At 46.4% G+C, this 19,360-nt stretch overlaps 1 protein-coding gene across 1 annotated transcript in view; it reads left to right on the top strand.

The window, feature by feature from the left end:
- Window positions 1–1,202: 1,202 nt before the first annotated feature.
- The window catches only part of RFFL (ring finger and FYVE like domain containing E3 ubiquitin protein ligase), a 35,424-nt gene continuing 17,266 nt past the window's right edge, over window positions 1,203–19,360 (top strand). The window contains 1 exon segment of the mRNA XM_033171866.1: window positions 1,203–1,320. The gene's annotated coding sequence lies outside the window, so the exon portion shown is untranslated.

The raw sequence follows: 19,360 nt of genomic DNA, 5'->3' as shown, positions 1-19,360 counted from the left end.
AGAAGACTCCCTAGAAAAGACCCTGATGTTGGGAAAGATGGAGGGCACAAGGAGAAGGGGACGACAGAGGATGAGATGGTTGGACAGTGTTCTCGAAGCTACTAACATGAGTTTGGCCAAACTGCGAGAGGCAGTGAAGGATAGGCGTGCCTGGCGTGCTCTGGTCCATGGGGTCACAAAGAGTCGGACACGACTGAACGACTGAACAACAACAACAATAGCAGTACTTAAATGGTCATCTGAGGCAATCACCATAAGAAATGAACCAGTCTGACTGGCTCATCAGATTCTTCTACAGTATATCCTCACAGATACAGGTATGCAGGTTTTGTAGGGGACCACGGGCATCATCCAGACTGACGACAGTAATACTCATCACACTATTCTGAAATCCTGTTTTTTATCAGGTTGGTTAGGTTCATAAACTCACACAGCAAATATGTATCACTATTTACAGTTTGCAGTTAGTAAAATTAGCAATAAGGAATAATAAAATTAAAACATTCATGTAAAAGCGCAAAATATATAGACACATATTCTTAAAATAAAACATGATATTTATTCAGAGCTGTCAACCTTCCTTTTTTTGCATTGGGAAACGGCCATAGCTGTCAACTTTCCCTTTTTTTGCAATGGGAAACGGTGCTGGAATAAGGGAATTTCCCGCAAAAAAGGGAAAGTTGACAGCTATGTATTTATTTAGTACAAAATGTAACACATGACATTAAAAGTGTTCGTGTGAGGTGGGGGAATGATCTCAAAAACTAAGACCCTTTGGTTAATTTTTAGTGGATACTTACAGAGGAAAACGAGAGGGAGACAAGTGATAGTTAGCAATTTATTATTTTTAAAAAATATTATTATTTTTAGCAACCATTTAAAAGAAATCTGAAAAGGAATTTTTATATTCCGCCCCACCAACCAAAGCGAGATTGGAACTCGTGGTTTGTCTTTCTGTCTCGTGGCGACTTTCGGCCTCCGCTCCGCTAGGGTGCGGCGAGGCGTGCGCAGGGGCCCGCTTGTCGGTCCTTCTAGCCCGCAGACATCCTTCGTCTCTATGGCGCTCTGCTTGGCCGCCTTCTCTCATCCCGACCATAGAGAGGGGGGCGGAGACGGAAACCCAACTGGGCTTTCCGCTCTTCCCCAACGCTGCCCCGCCTCCCTCTTTCCCCACCCGTTGCCATGGGAGCGAGCGGCGCTGCCCAGGGAGGCCAGGCGGCGGCCGGAGGGGGGCGGAGCCGTGCCGGCGGCCCGCCCACTACTCCATCTGGCTCAGTCAGTCGCAGCCCGGCCTTCGGCGAAGGAGGAAGTGCCGCGGAGGTAAGCAGGGGCCCCTCCCTTGGCCCGAAGGTAGAAGGAAGGGGGAAACGGAAAGCGTGGCTGGGGGGGGGGGGTGCCGTGCCTGCTGGGCTATGAAAGAGAGATTGTATTGGGGGGGGGGCAGCTATGGGGCTGGAGTGTGGGAAGAAATAAGGGGGTGTGGCTTCTTTTTGTGGAGGTCTGTTAGTGGCAGAAGCTTAATGGGGAGAGCCTTTTCCTTAATAACACCCAGTATTGTTGGTGGTGAGGAAATGTGGACTTTATAGGGTAAAAATATAGGGGTTCGGTCCCCTGCTTCTTAATGAGATCAAGGTAAGTTGTTTGGGGGCAGAGACTCCTGAGGTGAGAGAGGCTTATTATTACTACTAATACTACTATTATCATCATTATCATTGCATTTATATACCATATTTTCTTGCAAGGCACTTGAAGGTGGTGGACATAGTTCTCCCCCTCTGCATTTTATCGTCACAACAACCCTGTGAGGTAGCTTAGGCTAAGAGATGCTGACCCAGTGAGCCTCATGGCCAAGTGGGAGGATTTGAAGCCTGGCCTCCAGGTAGTTCTAGTCCAGCACTCTAACCATTACACCATACTTCTTTTTAAAGAGAGATCCAGTTTGCCTGGTGGTGAGAGGAAGTGTGGAATGGATGGGGTTGCAAAGTAGATGGTTCAGGAGGTAGAACATGAGAGGGCTGGGTGTGTGTTTGCTGTTGAGCACTGGCTCTTGTTTTGAAAGAGGGTCTGCGTGTTCATGGAGCGGGGAAAGCAAAGGGGAGGCTGTTTCTTAATTGGAGGCCTGGATTTTGGGTGGTGATGAGGCAGGTGAGTAGATTTTATGGGTGCAGCAAAGTTGGGGCTGGGGACGGAGATTGGTGCCTAGCTTTTGCTTTGTAAGGTATCTTGCTGGGAAGGTTTGTTTTAGAGGGGGTCATCAGAGTTCACAGGGCTGGGTGCCTATGCATGGGATGACAGTAGGAAGCACTTAACTGATAAGAAGAGTACAGTCTAGTCCAGCATCCTCTTCAGTGTAGGGGAAGGGCTGTATCTCAGTGGCAGAACACCTGCTTTGCATGCAGAAGGTCCCATGTTCAGTCTCCATTGGCATCTTCAGGTAGGGCTGGGGAAAGAATCCTGCCTGCCAGTCAGTGTAAACAGCACCTTCCTTATACCAAGTGACCTTATACCAAGTCAGACCCTTTTGTCTATCTAGCGCAGTATTGTTGACACTGACTGGCAGCAGCTCTCCAGGTTTTCAGGCAGAGGGGAATCTCAGTGCTACCTGGATATGCCACTGGGCATTGAACATAGGGTCCTTCTGCATGCAGAGCAAATGCTCTGCCACTGAGTTATATCCCTTCCTAGGAACATAGGAAGATGTCTTCTACTGAGTCAGACTGTTGGTCCATCTCCCTCAGTATTGTCCGCGCAGGCTGGCAGCAGCTCTGCAGGGTTTCAGGCAGGGGACTGTTTCCCAGTCCTATCTGGAGATGTTGAGGAATGAACCTGGGGCCTCTGTAAGCCAAGCAGGTACTCTCCCATGGAGCTACTCTTCTCATAATATAGCATACCACAGCTTCATGGAGTGGCGTCCAACCTCTGCTGAGATACCTCTGGAGAAGTATAGCCACCCCCCACCTTCTGAGGTAGCCTGTTCCACTAATGCTTAGCCCCTACCGTATCAATGTGGAGATTCCAGCTCTGCCCCTTGGAACAACTGAGGAAGTGCTTGCTTTGCCTTCTGCTCAGCAGCACTTCAGATATCTGAAGCATAGGTGTGTGTGTGTGTCTGTGTGTCTGTGTCCCTCTCTGGTGGTTGGAGAGATGGTCAGAGAGGCCTAGCGGTTAGCAATTCCAGAGAGGAGGAGAACTGGGTTCATATCCCCCCTAATCTGTCACAAAGCTCACTGGGTCACTCAGGGCTGGTTGATGTCTCCTATAGGCTAACCTACCCCACAGGAGCGTTGTGAGGATAAAATGGGGAGCAGGAAGAGCCACGTGCTGCCTGGAGGACAGCTGAGATATAAATTATATAAAACTGGGAATTATAATAATATTTCCACTTTGGAGATACCATGGTTTGGGGGCAGTTGGGGAACAGAGAACAGAATTTGTAGGGCTGGGATTTTGGGAGTGGCAATGAGGAGGTTGTTAGTAGGGCAGGGAGGTTAATTGGAGCAGCAGCAAGAATTTGAAGGGAGGTGACTGTTGCCTCTTTGCTAGAGAGGTGATTGTTTTTTAGGTTGGCAGGTGGCAGTGGAGAATCTTTGGGGCAGAGTTGCAGCTATAGGAGAGGGATGGAGAGTCTCACGCATTGGACTCTCTGTGCCTGCTGTCTGGCCCTTGGAACTCTCCCAAAGCCCTGCCCCCTCTTCCCAGGCCCCACCCCTCACTGTCCCTGCCTTGCACCCTCCTCCAGTGTTTTTCCCTGTCTGGAATGCTTCCTTGAACTCTGATCTAGCGCAACTCCCTGCAGTGCTGGAATCACAGCTTAAGAATCCCTGACTGAGGACTATCTAAACTCTGTTTAAAATCCTGTAATGAAGGAGAGCCATAGAATCATAGAATTGTAAAGTTGGAAGGGACCGTGAGGGTCATCTAGACCAGTGTTCCCCAACCTTGGGCCTCCAGACGTTTTTGGACTACAGCTCCCATCATCCCTAGCTAGCAAGGCCAGTGGTCAGGGATGATGGGAGTTGTAGGCCAAAAACAGCTGGAGGCCCAAGGTTGGGGAACACTGATCTAGACCAACCCCCTGCAATGCAGGAATCTTCTGCCTGACATGGGGTTTGGACCCTTGATAAAGAGGATCATGCTCTACCAACTGAGCTATTCACCTTGGTATAATCATAGAATTGTAGAGTTGAAAGGGACCCCAAGGATCATCTAGTTCAATCCCTATAATACAGGAATCACAGCTAAGGAATCCTTGACAGCCACCCAGTCTCTGTTTAAGAATTTGAATTGGTTTGTTTGGGAATATTTGTTGGGGGTCACTTAACACTGGGGCTGGATTGTGGATGGCTTTGAGAGTGTTTTGTCTGGGTGGGAAAACAGATTGTAGAAGTACAGATGACCACGAATGTAATCGCACCCCAATCCCTCTTGTGGGTGTGTCCAGTGCTTTGCTGTGGTGTTGGCCAACTCTTCTTAAACACAGGCCATGGATAGGATTTGGTATATTATGGGAAATCCTTACCATGGCTATTAATGCAAGATGAAATCACATGGTCCTACAAACAGCTACAGTGTAAATGTCCTTTCCAGCAGCCATAATGTTCTTCTGTGCCGTCCTCGTTACCTATCCCATTAACTCTCAGGGCCGGCACTATCATTAGACTGACCAAGGCAATTGCCTCAGGCGGCGGATACTGGAGAGGGGGCTGCTGCCATTCCTCCTGAACCTCTGCCCATTCTTCTTTGTTGGAAATCAAAGCTGGGTGTGCCACAGGCCTGTTGTACACCTCCCCCATGCTAAGTTGCTCCCCTTGGGTGCCCTGGATGAGACTTCCCGTTTGCCGGCATTTGGTTGAGGGCCCTCCATCTTGTCCTCAGACGCTTGTGGCACAATGTCCTGTTTTATGGGCAGTGCTTAAGTACAGGAGCCAAGACTGCTGAAATAAAGTCCGGGTGTGAACGCATCTTAAGTTGAGTTGGTGCCAACACCTTTCGGTACACACTTCTTCAGAGGAAATGGCACTTTCCGTTTTGGGAGCAGATTGAGAACTAAAATGCGTGCTCTACTTTCAGTTTTTAGTATCGGTAGTAATGCGCAGTGGCAGTTCAGAGAAGTGTGTGCCCTATGAGTCAGCACAGAGTGGTAAATATTGAAATTTTGTTTGCTGTGAGTGCTGGAACTGTGTGTGGCAATGTAGACTGGAAATGTAGGCTGCTGTCTGGGGCTGATAAGAGTTGTGGTCACAAAACATATGGAAGGCGCAAGTATGTTGGGAATAAAGGATATCTGTGTGAGTGGGGTAAGTTCTGTGGAAGGGAATTTACACTGTTCTTTGATGATCAATGGGAACTTCTGTGAGATCCCATATAAGCACCCACACTTTGGAACTCCTTGCCTCTTGACACCAGGCAGGCATCTTCACTATTTGGCACCTCCTAAAAACAAGCTTGCCTAGATATGTAGAATATCGACATGTTTTTTTAAATCTGTTTTAGCATCAAATTTAATTATTTTTAAACTTTTAAGTAGTTGTGTTTTCCTGATAGTTTTATTGTTTTGCTGGGTTTTTTTGTATACTGCTTTGAGCTTTTCTGTCTTTTTTTCACAATCAAGCAGTATATAAATTGTATTAAAGTCTTGCTTCTGTTCGTCATGGTATAAATCAAGGCGTAGACCTTCCTCACTCTGTTCAGTTGCCCGCTGTTGCAGGCTGTGAAGAGGAAATATTTGTAGGGACTTTGGACAATAGGGCTGACTCCTGAAAAAAAGATTTTTTAAAAAATTGCTTGCTAACCTGTAAGTCAGGTGTGAAATGGCTTTATCTCTCCTGCCACTATCAAAACCTCATGGTTGAATTTGTTCACGGCCCTGCTATAAGTTGCGCTGTTGAGCGAGATCCTGATGCTTCCTGGTTTGGGAAAAATAAGTGATATGCTGGCACATAGCCAAAGCTATCCTTTGTTATGGCTAAGGGCTTAAGCCATAGGACTATTCACTCAATAATGTCCTTCCTTAAATCCCTACTTCAGCTTCTTATCCACTGCTAAATCCATCACGATTTCTTTGCCCTTGGTTTCAAAGCCCTCTAGGGCCTAGCTGCAGCCACCCCACTCCTTTTCTCTGTCTGCCCTTATCTTGAAACATCCATGTCTGTGATCTCCAGGTATACCACCCTACTTTCCTTTCTTCTTCTGATTTCCCCACTGTGCTGAATTTTTGATTGTATCCTTCTCAGGGCAGGGACCTTTCGGCATGTATTTCTGTAAAGCACACTGATGGCTCTAATGATAAGAGGGTTGAACTAGATGATGCTTTGGGTCCCTTCCAACTCTGCAAATCCATAATACAGTAATGTTGTATGGGCCCTCAGAGTTTGCCTGAGCCCCTTTCTCATTGCATTTAATACTTGCTATAAAGATGTGTGGACACAAGGCGCTTCCGGCAGAAGTGTTTTCCCTGTTTCAGTAACTGTATCTAACGCTAGTGCAGCCGATCATAAGTGCGCAGTAGCTGTGCACTTTATTCCTTATGGTGTACTTGCCTATCTGTCGAAGCAGCATCGAGGCAAGTTCTCCACTGTTAATCTGGTGTGCAGCAGCTTTTTATCTGGAAACGAACACACATCTGTAATTGGCCGCGAAACTGAACATGTTTACGTGTGGAAGTGCATGCTGCTGCTGGTGTTTTGGCCTGGGCTTTGCCCTCGGGACCGTTTAATGCACACACTGCGCCTTTGTCCTTTCTCCTGTTCCTGCTGAACATAAATAAGGAACAAGAGGAAATGGTGTTTGGGTTTCAGCGGTCTCTCTTGCTGGGCTTTGGATTGGAAAATACGGTGTTTGTTTACTTGAAGTTATCTTCAGCAGCCCAGAAGATGGTGGCATGTTGCCAGACTCCAGCTAAGGTCAGCATTCAGCCTCTGGTTCAGTCTTGCTTGTTCATTTTTAATGGGTAAAGCAGGGGTTCAGTTCCTAGTGGCAGCTTCTGGTAGGGCCGAGATTCTCCCTTGCCTGAAACCTTGGAGAGCTGCTGCCAGTTGGTGTAGACAAAACCAGCCTGACTCTGTGTAAGACAGCTTCCTACATAGCATCTGTGGGGCAAAAGGAAGAGCAGGAAGCACAGGAATCAACAAGGTTTGGACCCTCTTGATAACAATGGGAACATAATGGCTATGTGGGCCGATGTAGTACTGACAGTGGATAATGGCTTAATTGCTCTGGAGAAACAGGCTCAGCAGCCTTGTTGTGGCTGTAATCGCTGTGCTGCGTACGTGTTTGCTACCTCTGGGGCTGGAAGACTGCAATCCCATACAATTTAATGGGTTTCCTGAAAGGTAAAGGGGCTTGCGGCAGCAGGGAGCAGGCTGTACACTTCCTCTTTCCTTGTTGCTGCTTGTTGTTGATGGGTCTTCTCTAAAGCTTAAATAGCTTCCTCATTTTGGAAGGCTGCCGTTCCATCTCTCCATCTCAGTTTGAGCTTTGCTGAAGGCCCAGCTCCATTTGGCACCTCCTGACCCTGAACTGTGCTGGCTGCTCATTATAGGAACAACTGTTTAGAAATTGGTGCCTGAGTTGTGATTTTTATTTCCCTCACCCCTTTCCCTTGTGTGTCATGGTTATTTTTAGATTGTAAGCCTGTGGGTAGGGACTGTCTTGTTTTGATTGTATATAAGCCGCTCTGGGAGCCTTTTGGGCTGAAGAGCGGAGTACCAGTGTTCTAAATAAATATTTTTTTGGGTGGATGACCAGGTACTTCTGCTACTGTTTGCTGCTGTGTGTATAACCAGGCACATGACAAGACATTTTAGAGAACAGAAATGTGGTAACAGTTGTTTACAGTTTGCATTGAATCAGATCTATGTGATGCCAACCTTTGAGGCACTGCATGTGTGCTCTCACACACATACAATTTCATTTACCCAGGCAATTTATTTTGGGACAGACTGGTAGTTCAGGGACAGAGCACCTGCTGTGCATGCAGAAGGAGCAAGGTTTGATTCCTGGCACCTCTTTTATAGATTTTATATCCCACCTTTCTTCCCAAGGAGCTCAAGGTGGCATACATAGTACTCCTTGCCTCCTCATTTAATCTCCCCAACAACCCTGCGAGGTAGGTTAGGCTGAGAGGCAGTGACTGGCCCCCCAAATTGCCCAGTGAGCTTCATGACCAAGTGGTGGCTTTGAACCCTGGTCTCCCAAGTCCTAGCCCAACACTAACCACCACTGACTCTCTTCAGGCAGGGCTGGGAAACCCTGGAGAGCTGCTGCCAGTCAGTGTGAGTGATACTAAAGTAGATGTAGCAGCAGCTTCTCCTGTGGCCTTTTTGAAATGGGGTGCTTGCTCAAAGCATATGGTCTCAACAAGCAAATGGAAGAGTGAACAAGGAATTTATGGGAAGTGGAAGAAATTTAGAAAACCTCCAAAATTAGGGTCCTCCCCCTCTAATTTCATCCCACCCGTTCTGTCGCTTTCATCTGCCTCTCTGATCTCACTCACCTGAGCTATAAACTGGGCAGGTCCTTGCTTTAAATTGTCATGCCCTTGTGGTAATGTCCTGGGAGGGTGGGCTTTGTGTATATGGGAGCTTCTTAATTATTATAAGCTCTGACTTGTTTAAAAGTTTTTTTTAAAATGGGTGGGGCATTGGACTGAAATGAGTTGAAATTGAAGCAGGTGGCTTGGGAGGATTAACATTCCTAAATGTATTTTCTTGGAGTAGATTTTACTTTTCTAAAGGGTATAGGATTGCATCTCAGATGATCATAAGATGAGGCTGCTGGATCAGGTCAATGCATCCTGTTCTCATCATGGCCAACCAGTTGGTGTGGGAAATAGGCAAGCAGGATTTGATCACAAGAGCCCTCTCCCCTCCTGTGGTTTCCAGCAACTGGAATTCAGAAGCATTAATGCCTCACAATCGTGGAGGTGTAGAGTCCATGTTTACCACATTTTATACCCCTCCCGTCCCCACAATTATTTAGTTACTACATTTTTATACAACGTTTTCTTCCAAGGAGCTCAAGGTGGTCTACATGGTCCCCCTGCCCCACCATTTCCTCCTCCCAAAAACCCTGTGAGGCTGAGAGAGGATGACTTGCCAAGGTCACCCAGTGAGCTTTGTGGCTGAGTGATGATTCAAACCTTGGTTTCCTGGGTCATAGTCCAACACCCTAACCATTACACCAAACTGGCTCTCATTTTTAGCACCAAATCTTTGCTGGCACCTGTTGTTTCAGTATACAGAAGCATTGGAATCTTACCTTTGGCATGTCTGGAAAGAGTCTATGATGTGATGTGCTTATGAAACAGCAAGAGGTGGTTCTCCTGGAGTTGAATCTGATGATACGGTCACTTTCAAGTGTGACATCCTTTGCTGATCCGAACCTTGCCAGCCCCATCTGAATTGCATTGGAATCAAAGAGCAGGTCTTGAGGCTTCTCTCTCCACCTGCCATCCCACCCAGTTGTATAATTTACATTTTTTTTACATGCATAAGCTTGTATCATAATTTAGATATTGTTATGGGTTTGGGGGTGGGCAGATGCCCCTAAATTGCTGGATGCCAGATCCTCCCCATAATTCCTGGATTTAGTAAGAGTCAGATCTGATTAAACTTTACTAAGCACTGAAACCCCCTAGATTTAGATTCAGGTAGGTAGCTGTGTTGGTCTGACGCAGTCGAAATAAATAAATTTTTTTTAAAAATTGTCCAGTAGCACCTTAGACTCTTAGAGAGCAATATTTTTTATTTTTTTTGATTTATTTCCCCTAGATTTAGTTATGCTAAGGAGCCAAGTCAGCTCTGCAGAGCTAGCTGGATGGGCCATTGTTGTTGTCCTTCAGTCATTCAGTCTAGGCCATTAGCAGGGGACAAAAGCCGCTGATGGCCCATCCAGGAAACCATCAGAGGGCAAAACTGGCAGGCAAGGAGAGGGGGGCTCCTTCTTTGCTGGGTGCTAGTAGGCTGGGGGGAGGTCCTTAGCAGTAAGAAGGAGAGGAAGGGGCTGGGCATGACAGGCTGGAACTAAGAGACACAGAGGATGGCTTTTTGCTATCTGAATCCAGTGCTGCCCTTAAGACCCTAATAGGATGTCAATGCTCTACAATTGCTGCATCTGGACTGAGGTTGTATATATGTGTAAATAAAATGGTATATCGTAAAGACACCACAATCCCTGCTATGCCTAATTTCTGAAAGAAATGCAAACCATGGCTACGTGCCTGGAACCTCACACGGATCGGAGATAGGGGTGGCGTGCAACAATATTTTAAGATTATCTCATACTTAAGATGACTATCATGTTGCTTTGAACACATCAAGCTGCTTTATCCCAAATTAGCCCTGATTCAGTAGCTGTTGCTGGCCTTATCTCCCATTAATTAGCCAAATCCCCTTCTAAAGCCCTCCAAGTGGGAAGTCATTAGTGCGTTCACTTCTACAAGATAGCCCAAGATGGCTCTCCGAGGCTTGTGGGCAGAGAGAGAGAGAGAACAAAGGAACACAGGAAGCTTCCTTATCCCAAGTCAGACCATTGCTCCATCTAGGCCAGTATTGTCTACAGTGCAGTATAGACCACTGACCAGCAGTGGCTCCTCAGTTTCGGACAGGAATCTCTCTCATTCTTAGCTGGAGATGCTGGTGGGGATTGAACCTGGGACCTTGTGCTTGCAAGGCAGACTACCACTGAGCTATAGTCCTTTCCCAAGAAAGAACGAAATAAAAAAATCCTTCCAGTAGCACCTTAGAGACCAACTAAGTTTGTTCTTGGTATGAGCTTTCGATGAACTTGATGCAATGATATCAGCTTTTCAAGACCTTATAGTCATTTACACCTCCAGCACCGCCTGATGCCCTCTTGCTCCTTAGCACCCCTCCAGGTAACCCCCCCAGGAGATAGTACAGTGGTACCCCGTGTTACGTACGCGATCCGTTCTGGGTCGCGCTACATAACCAGGGCGTACGTAATGCGAACGAACAAAAAAAGAAAAAAACCCGAAGTTTGTGCGTTTTTGCACTTCTGCGCATGCGCGAAGTGCGCAGAACGCATCTGCGCACCCGCGTGCTCCGTGGAGGACTTCTGGGTTGTGGAAGTCCGGAACTTGAACGCACGCAACACGGAGCGTGCGCAACACGAGGTATGACTGTACTGCCATGGGTGTAGCCAAGGGATCAAATAAAACAATAGAAAAACTTAACTAACTGACCAATCACACCGGTTATGCCTCCCCAACAAAAGCCCTGCCCCCCTAACAAAAATCCTGGCTATGCCCATGAGTACTGCCCACTTTTGGAACCACTGATCTATTCTTTGGACTTTGGCCCTTGTCCAGCAAGCTTTTCTCACGATGGCCAGCGATGTCTCTGGGAAGCCTGCAAGGAAGAGCAGCGTGCAACAGCACTTGCAATTCATAGCAACTGATATTCGGAGGGATGCTGCCTCCTACCTTCACACTGCTGATTTTTTACCCTCTCTGATAGAGTCCCACCCCCCTGCTTCAGGGAAGGTGGGAGATGGACCGAAGAAATGGTCCCCCACATGTCTGGCCCCTCTGGAGTTTCCAGGGATTGAATTTGGGTTCTTTTGCTTGCAAAGTCGGGGACACTATATCCCTGAGCTATGCCCCTTTTTCTATGCAAAGTTGTTTGGCTGTCACTGTATTGCATAGGACACCCGCCTGCACCTCAGCAGGTTTCTAGCTTTGAGAAGGAGGAGCACCTGAAACCCTGGGAGCTGTTGATAAAATGGATTCTTCTAAATTTGTAGGGTGGGTGTGTTGACCAGAATGATGCCTGGCTGCAGAGAGGCTTTTCATGAGAGCTTGCTTTGGTAGATAAGAAAGCAGCGGGTGGCTGGCTGTGCATGCATGCCTGGAGGGTTCCTTACTTATGCCTGCAGATGGAGTGCAAATTAAGAGTGTTCCAGCTGTTCCCAGTTGTGGGATATTCTGAAAGGAGCCCTCTGACCACTCAGGCCAACGGGACTGTTTATCTGAAGGCAAAAGGCACAAACTGTCTGCAGACAGTTTGCCAGTATGCAGTTTTAAATTTTCATGGCTTTCAAAATTGACCATCTTGTTGAGGTTTTGTGGGAAGTGAGGGTGACCTAGGGTTGTTGCAAAATGCTTGGATCCCATTACCACTTTTCACGCTGGATAAACATGGGTGTGCCAGTGTGACCGTTTTGCAATTCAACAAGTCTGAGGTGTGCAAGTGAGTTTTTTAATGGGTGTACCCAGAACGGAGCACATGATGAAAAATGTTTCCTTTTGGCATCTGGTGGCTGAAAGATGAATGTTTTTGGAAACTTTGAAATTGTCAGTTGTGAGGAGATCCTGTTTGTTTCTAATTTGTTTAAAAGTTGGTGGTGGTGGTTTTTTTTTTACTGCCCTGGGCGAATCCAATAAATATAATGTGTATTATACATTGGAAGAGCCTTAGTGTATCAGGCAGATGGACCCCCTAGTTCAGCAATGTGCTTTTTGACACTTCAGGGAAACCTGCCATTAAAGCATGAAGGTAACCCTCATCTGTCTTTGTCCATGGAGTTTTCTTGGCAGGGATACTGGAGTGGGTTGCCAGTTCCTCCTCCTGTTGAAATAAGCAGAATTCTGTTTTTTTTCCTTTCATTGTCACCTCACCTGTTTTTGAATTTGTTCTGGACTGCTAAGCATTAGGTGTACTATGTTGGCTTTGATGGCTATCCTGTCGGCTTCACATATTTTGTTCGGTTCATCTTCAATCTAGGAACAAAATGTTAGTTGAGTTAGTATAATAACATCTCGAGACACATGCATTTTTACAGCAAGTGTATTGGTTGCATTGTAATCTTACAGGAAGAAGTGAACTCTACACATTTATTCTGAAACATGTTGGGCCCAGTAAATATTTTCCTGTGCATATTGCCAATCAGACAGACAATAGACAACAACCAGTTGCATCACAACAGCTCAGCTTTGGCCACCTCATGAGAAGAGAAGACTCCCTGGAAAAGACCCTGATGTTGGGAAAGATGGAGGGCACAAGGAGAAGGGGACGACAAAGGATGAGATGGTTGGACAGTATTCTCGAAGCTACTAACATGAGTTTGGCCAAACTGCGGGAGGCAGTGAATGATAGGCGTGCCTGGCGTGCTCTGGTCCATGGGGTCACGAAGAGTCGGACACGACTGAACGACTGAACAACAACAACAACAACCCTCATCTGTATATCCTCAGAGTTCAGTAGTGAGATAGACTGCCTCTGAATTTGAAGGCTCCATTCCTTGGTCCTTGTGCTTAATTGCTGCTGATATGCACGTGTCCTGCAAATTATCTAATTAATCCTAGCTGGATCAGACCAAAGACTGATCTCAGCTTTGCTCAACCTAGTGCCTTCTTAATGTTGTCAGACTCCAACTTCCCTCAGCTCCAGCCAGCATGGGCAACGGTTGAGGATGCTTTGGAGTCTGAAATTCCAAAGGGCTCTGCTTCCACAGTTGGAGGCAGCATTGCTTCTGAATCCCAGTTGTTGGAATCCACAGGAGGGGAGACGACTTGGATCCTACTTGTGGGTTTCCCATTGAGGCATCTGGTTGGTCTCTGTGAGAGCAAGTTGCTGGACTAGATGGGCCATTGGCCTGATCCAGGAGGCTCTTTTTAGGTTCTTATGGTGCTACTCCTACTACACTGCTGTTAGTGGCTGCCAACCAGGGGAAAACAAAAAATCGCTGGGGAGAAATCTGCATGGAGGGGGAGACGAGGGTTCAGCATTCTCCTCCCTGCTGCCCCTGCCGTCATAGGCAGTTGGGGGCTCCCTAGTTTTGACAGGCTACTTCTGCTACTGCATCTAGCTTGGCCTTTAGCATTGCAAGCTGCATGTTCTTTAAAATTATTTTTTTAAATAAACAAGTGCACAGGTTGCAGCTCATAAAATCTACAAAGGATCGTTGTGCTTTGTAGTCTTAGTTTATGGTTTTTTTTATTATACTTTGGAAACTTGTTTCATGGTTTTCTTTACTTTTTATGTATGCTTGTTCTTCACTTAGATTTTCTTACAGGAAGTATTCTATATCTATCTATCTATCTATCTGTATCTATCTATCTATCTATCTATCTATCGGTGTGTTATATATGGCTTAGTCTGGATGAACACCTCTTTTCATTGGGAAGAGGTTGGTGTGTGGGAATTAGTAGACCTGAGTCTCAACCATTTGTATAAAATAAGCATTGAAGCATATTCTCCCCCACCCCGAATGCTCCCTTTTATGGCCGGCCGTCCTTCTGTTCTCCTGGGTTGTTTCATACCCACTTGCGTAAACCGGGACCTTTGTCTCAGGACAATATGTTCTGGTTGGCAAAGAATTCTCATAAAGAGTGTGCTTTGGTGGAGGAAAGCATACAAAGAGCAGATGCAGGCATTTATGTATGCAGATAATAAGCAGCTCTGCATTTATGGGAACAGCAAGCATGGTATTCTACAGAGTTGATCTGTGCTGTTGTGCTCCGTTTAACTTGGAATCTCCTCCTCTGGCTTGCTGCGCTTAAGAGCTTGTTGGGTCAGGCCAATGGCCCATCCAGTCCAGGCCCCTGTTCTCACAGTGGCCAGCCAGATGCCTGTGGGAAACCTCTCTCAAATGCATCCTCAACAGTCTTCCGCACACAAACCTCAGTCTCCAACATTCCCACCAACCACACAGATAACACAACTAATCCCCAACCAGCAATTAGTTGCAAAAAATTCTGGACAGCCTTAAGCTTTATCTACAACCAGCTCACGCACCCACCTCCATCTAGGCTTCTGCTTGATACCCTGTTTACAGAGATGAAAGCAAGACCCAGATCGGTAATGTGGATGGTGCCACCCGACTCCAGCACTGACCCTGTAGGCTTGCTCAGTAGCAACGGGCATCCCATTCTTCCGCTCTTCCCCTCTCTGCCTTCCCACCACCTGTGTAGGTGTCACATAGGGGAAGGGATGCAGGATTTCCACGGCACAAAATATGTGGCTAGTGCTGTCCTACCTCACAGGGTTGTTGGTTCGCTGTGCCTTAGGACACTGCTTAAGATATCGTAACCCAATATCGCGCAGTGGCGCCTGACATTAAGGAGCAGATTTTCCTCTGTGTTTGGATATGACTGGGCACTATTTTGAATTAAGACGGTGAACTTTCAAAACTGCTTGGTTTTCAAGCGCTGATTTCAGAGCTTCACTGAGCTTTTGGCTTCTTCGAATGTTTAAGGAGAGCCTGCTGAATCAGGCCAGTCTAGCCCGGCATCTCGCTCTCACAGTGGCCAAGCAAATGAGGATTTGAACACAAGAGCTGTCTCCCCTCCTGTGGCTTCCAGCAACAGAAGCATTGCTGCCTCCAGCCGTGGAGGCAGACCAAAGCCATTGTGGCTAGTAGCCTTTGATAGCCCTCTGCACCATGAGCTTGTCTGATCCTTGCTCTTTTACGAAGCTTTCCCAGCTCTACAATAACCTTTCTGAGGCGAGGTGACCAGAACTGCACACATAATTCCCAAGGCATCCCAGGTGTGAGTCTGCTTTTGTGCATAGGAGACATACTTGTAGCAGCCAGCCTGCAAAAGGACTGTTCCGGATGGGAATATTTTTAAGCAGCAGAGTGATTCATATTCTAAAAAAAATAGAAGTTTCGTTTTATTTGGAGGATGTGTTGAAAGGGGCTTTCCCGTGGGGTGTGTGAGAATTAAGGAGTTGTCTTACAGCAATTTGTCAGGCTTCCTCTGACCTGGTTAAGACATACCTTTTCCTTGTTAATTTGTAACTCACACTGTCCCTGCGATGCTGAGTCACCCTAATTCCAGCGCAGGAAACCTGCTTGTGATCAAACTCCACGTGGATATAACAAATGCTCATGAACAGTGCGAGGAAAGCATAGCAGTCTTGCGTCCAGGCAGACGCAGTAGATGAGGCAGCAGCAATTCCAAACAATGCTTCTCTCTTTGCTGGTGATATAATTCTGCCGGTGAATGCTAACTAGCAGCAACATGGGTTCTATTCATTTATCTGCACTTTTTCTTCCTGACCTTGCCTCAACAGCATTTCCAATGGTGCAAAAGCTGCCTAGAAAAATTGCTTTATGCATTTAAAGGGTAGTAGGTCATGTGGGCTGAGCAGGAAAGCAAAAGGCTGTTCTCAGAGAGCTGGGGAGGGAGACCTCAGCTGAGTAGTCTAGGCCAACCTTTCCCAACCAGGTGCTCTCCATGATCCAGTAGGTGAGAGACCACGTACACAGGGAAATGCCTCAGCAGGTAATCTCTGGGTGCTTCAGGAAGCCACTGGGCTAATATCCCTCAACCAGAATCCCATTGTTCTCTCCCAGATAAGTGCTCAAGGTATCCTTGCCAATACTTAACACCAATTCACATTGGCCCAGGGCTATCTCCCTGATATTGCTCTGTTTCCCCCATATGCTAATCTTGTTTTTCCTATATGTTAATCATGTATAACCCTTCCCTTTCGTGATGTAATGATGTTTCCAAACTGTATTCTGGGATATGATAGGAGTTTTTAAAAGTTCTTGTAACACTGCTCTGGGTGTGCAGTTTGACTGTAACCTATTGCGCAATAAACCCTGTCTTGTCCTTGCTCCAGTGGCTGGACTTCTTTTATTTAACTCCGCAGAAACCAGTGGGCTTATCCCTAAGGGCCAGGTGGCTGGGCAGTTCCACACCTGGGATTTTTCCGTTACAGTTCCCAGCATCGTATGTCCATCTGATGGGAGTTACGCCAGATTGGGGAAGGCTGGTCCAGGCTGTGGATAGGTTTATTTCTGAACTCCTTAAGCCTTGGACTCTGGGTCTTGTTACCATTTCTTGCCCAAATTCTTAGCTTCCTGTGCTGTGCTGGGTGAGTCATCTGACCTTTTGTATATTTGGTCTTCCCCGACAAAAAAAGAAAAGAAAAAACTATTTCCTTGCTGTAACTTTCACTACTGACTTAGTGTTTTGAGAACTGGACCACTGTGGAACATTATACCTTTTAAAAAAGCAAAAACTCCTAACTTTGAAAGAAGAGTTTCTCTAAATAAACCAGCCAGGATTTTTCCAAGTTTCAGGAAATGAATATTAGGCTGGGAGAGTGTGGCTGTTTGCTGGCAGAAAACAAACTTGGTACAAGGTACAAAACACACACACTTCTTCTTTGGCGATCACTCGTAGCAGAGTAAGACTGTCTTCCATGAACATGGTCTAAACAGTGAGTCCATAAGTGACTGTGGAGGCCAATTCTGTATCCACACATCCTTCCACAGTGGGGACATAGGTTTCCAGGTGGGAGTTGATCATGGTGAGGGTTTGCCAAACATGCCTTCCTCTTCGTTTCTTCCTTTCGTCCTGAGTTTGAGCATCTTCAAACTTCCATGACATTGTGCTGCACCAACAAGCACAAAACAGCCCCCCTGCAGTGCCACAAATCCTGCTTCTATGTGGGCATCCAGTGTTGATGCATAAGTGCTTAGAATAGTGGCCTGTTGGTTTTTGGTGAGTTTTATTTGAAGGATTGAAAGTCGTTCATTAATGCTGATAGGGATTTCTAACAAGAGTGATATAAGGAAAAACTGCTCCTTTTCCCTTGTGGGGTACCCAAGAGCCCATATAGAGTCCTGTTTTAGGTTCTCTATTGGTAGGAGAAAATAACAGAGGCAAACCAGAGAATCTTGAGAAGCAAGGCAGCTAGGAAGCCTGATCTTTATTAAAGCTGTTGCAACAGGGTGTTAGCACCCCCCCCCCCAATGCAGGAGAGAGGAAGAGGACTGAGAACAATGGGTTTACCTGGAGAGCCTGACTATTCTTTGTAATGATAACTACTGACCGCTAATCCTGAATCCAAGTTGCAGGCTCATCCTGTTGTTGTTCAGTCGTTCAGTCGTGTCCGACTCTTCGTGACCCCATGGACCAGAGCACGCCAGGCACGCCTATCCTTCACTGCCTCTCGCAGTTTGGCCAGACTCATGTTAGTAGCTTCGAGAACACTGTCCAACCATCTCATCCTCTGTCGTCCCCTTCTCCTTGTGCCCTCCATCTTTCCCAACATCAGGGTCTTTTCTAGGGAGTCTTCTCTTCTCATGAGGTGGCCAAAGTACTGGAGCCTCAACTTCAGGATCTGTCCTTCTAGTGAGCACTCAGGCCTGATTTCTTTGAGAATGGATAGGTTTGATCTTCTTGCAGTCCATGGGACTCTCAAGAGTCTCCTCCAGCACCATAATTCAAAAGCATCAATTCTTCGGCGATCAGCCTTCTTTATGGTCCAGCTCTCACTTCCGTACATTACTACTGGGAAAACCATAGCTTTAACTATACGGACCTTTGTCGGCAAGGTGATGTCTCTGCTTTTTAAGATGTTGTCTAGGTTTGTCATTGCTTTTCTCCCAAGAAGCAGGCGTCTTCTAATTTCGTGACTGCTGTCACCATCTGCAGTGATCATGGAACCCAAGAAAGTGAAATCTCTCACTGCCTCCATTTCTTCCCCTTCTATTTGCCAGGAGGTGATGGGACCAGTGGCCATGATCTTAGTTTTTTTGATGTTGAGCTTCAGACCATATTTTGCGCTCTCCTCTTTCACCCTCATTAAAAGGTTCTTTAATTCCTCCTCACTTTCTGCCATCAAGGTAGTATCATCAGCATATCTGAGGTTGTTGATATTTTTTCCAGCAATCTTAATTCCGGTTTGGGATTCATCCAGTCCAGCCTTTCGCATGATGAATTCTGCATATAAGTTAAATAAGCAGGGAGACAATATACAGCCTTGTCGTACTCCTTTCCCAATTTTGAACCAATCAGTTGTTCCATATCCAGTTCTAACTGTAGCTTCTTGTCCCACATAGAGATTTCTCAGGAGACAAATGAGGTGATCCGGCACTCCCATTTCTTTAAGAACTTGCCATAGTTTGTTGTGGTCGACACAGTCAAATGCTTTTGCGTAGTCAATGAAGCAGAAGTAGATGTTTTTCTGGAACTCTCTAGCTTTCTCCATAATCCAGCGCATGTTTGCAATTTGGTCTCTGGTTCCTCTGCCCCTTCGAAATCCAGCTTGCACTTCTGGGAGTTCTCGGTCCACATACTGCTTAAGCCTGCCTTGTAGAATTTTAAGCATAACCTTGCTAGCGTGTGAAATGAGTGCGATTGTGCGGTAGTTGGAGCATTCTTTGGCACTGCCCTTCTTTGGGATTGGGATGTAGACTGATCTTCTCCAATCCTCTGGCCACTGCTGAGTTTTCCAAATTTGCTGGCATATTGAGTGTAGCACCTTAACAGCATCATCTTTTAAAATTTTTAATAGTTCAGCTGGAATATCATCACTTCCACTGGCCTTGTTGTTAGCGAGGCTTTCTAAGGCCCATTTGACTTCACTCTCCAGGATGT

This window comes from Lacerta agilis, chromosome 15, assembly GCF_009819535.1.
Source record: "Lacerta agilis isolate rLacAgi1 chromosome 15, rLacAgi1.pri, whole genome shotgun sequence".
NCBI lineage: Eukaryota > Metazoa > Chordata > Lepidosauria > Squamata > Lacertidae > Lacerta > Lacerta agilis.
The sequence above is the reverse complement of the archived record's forward strand: the minus strand, read 5'-3'. Positions and strand labels throughout refer to the sequence as shown.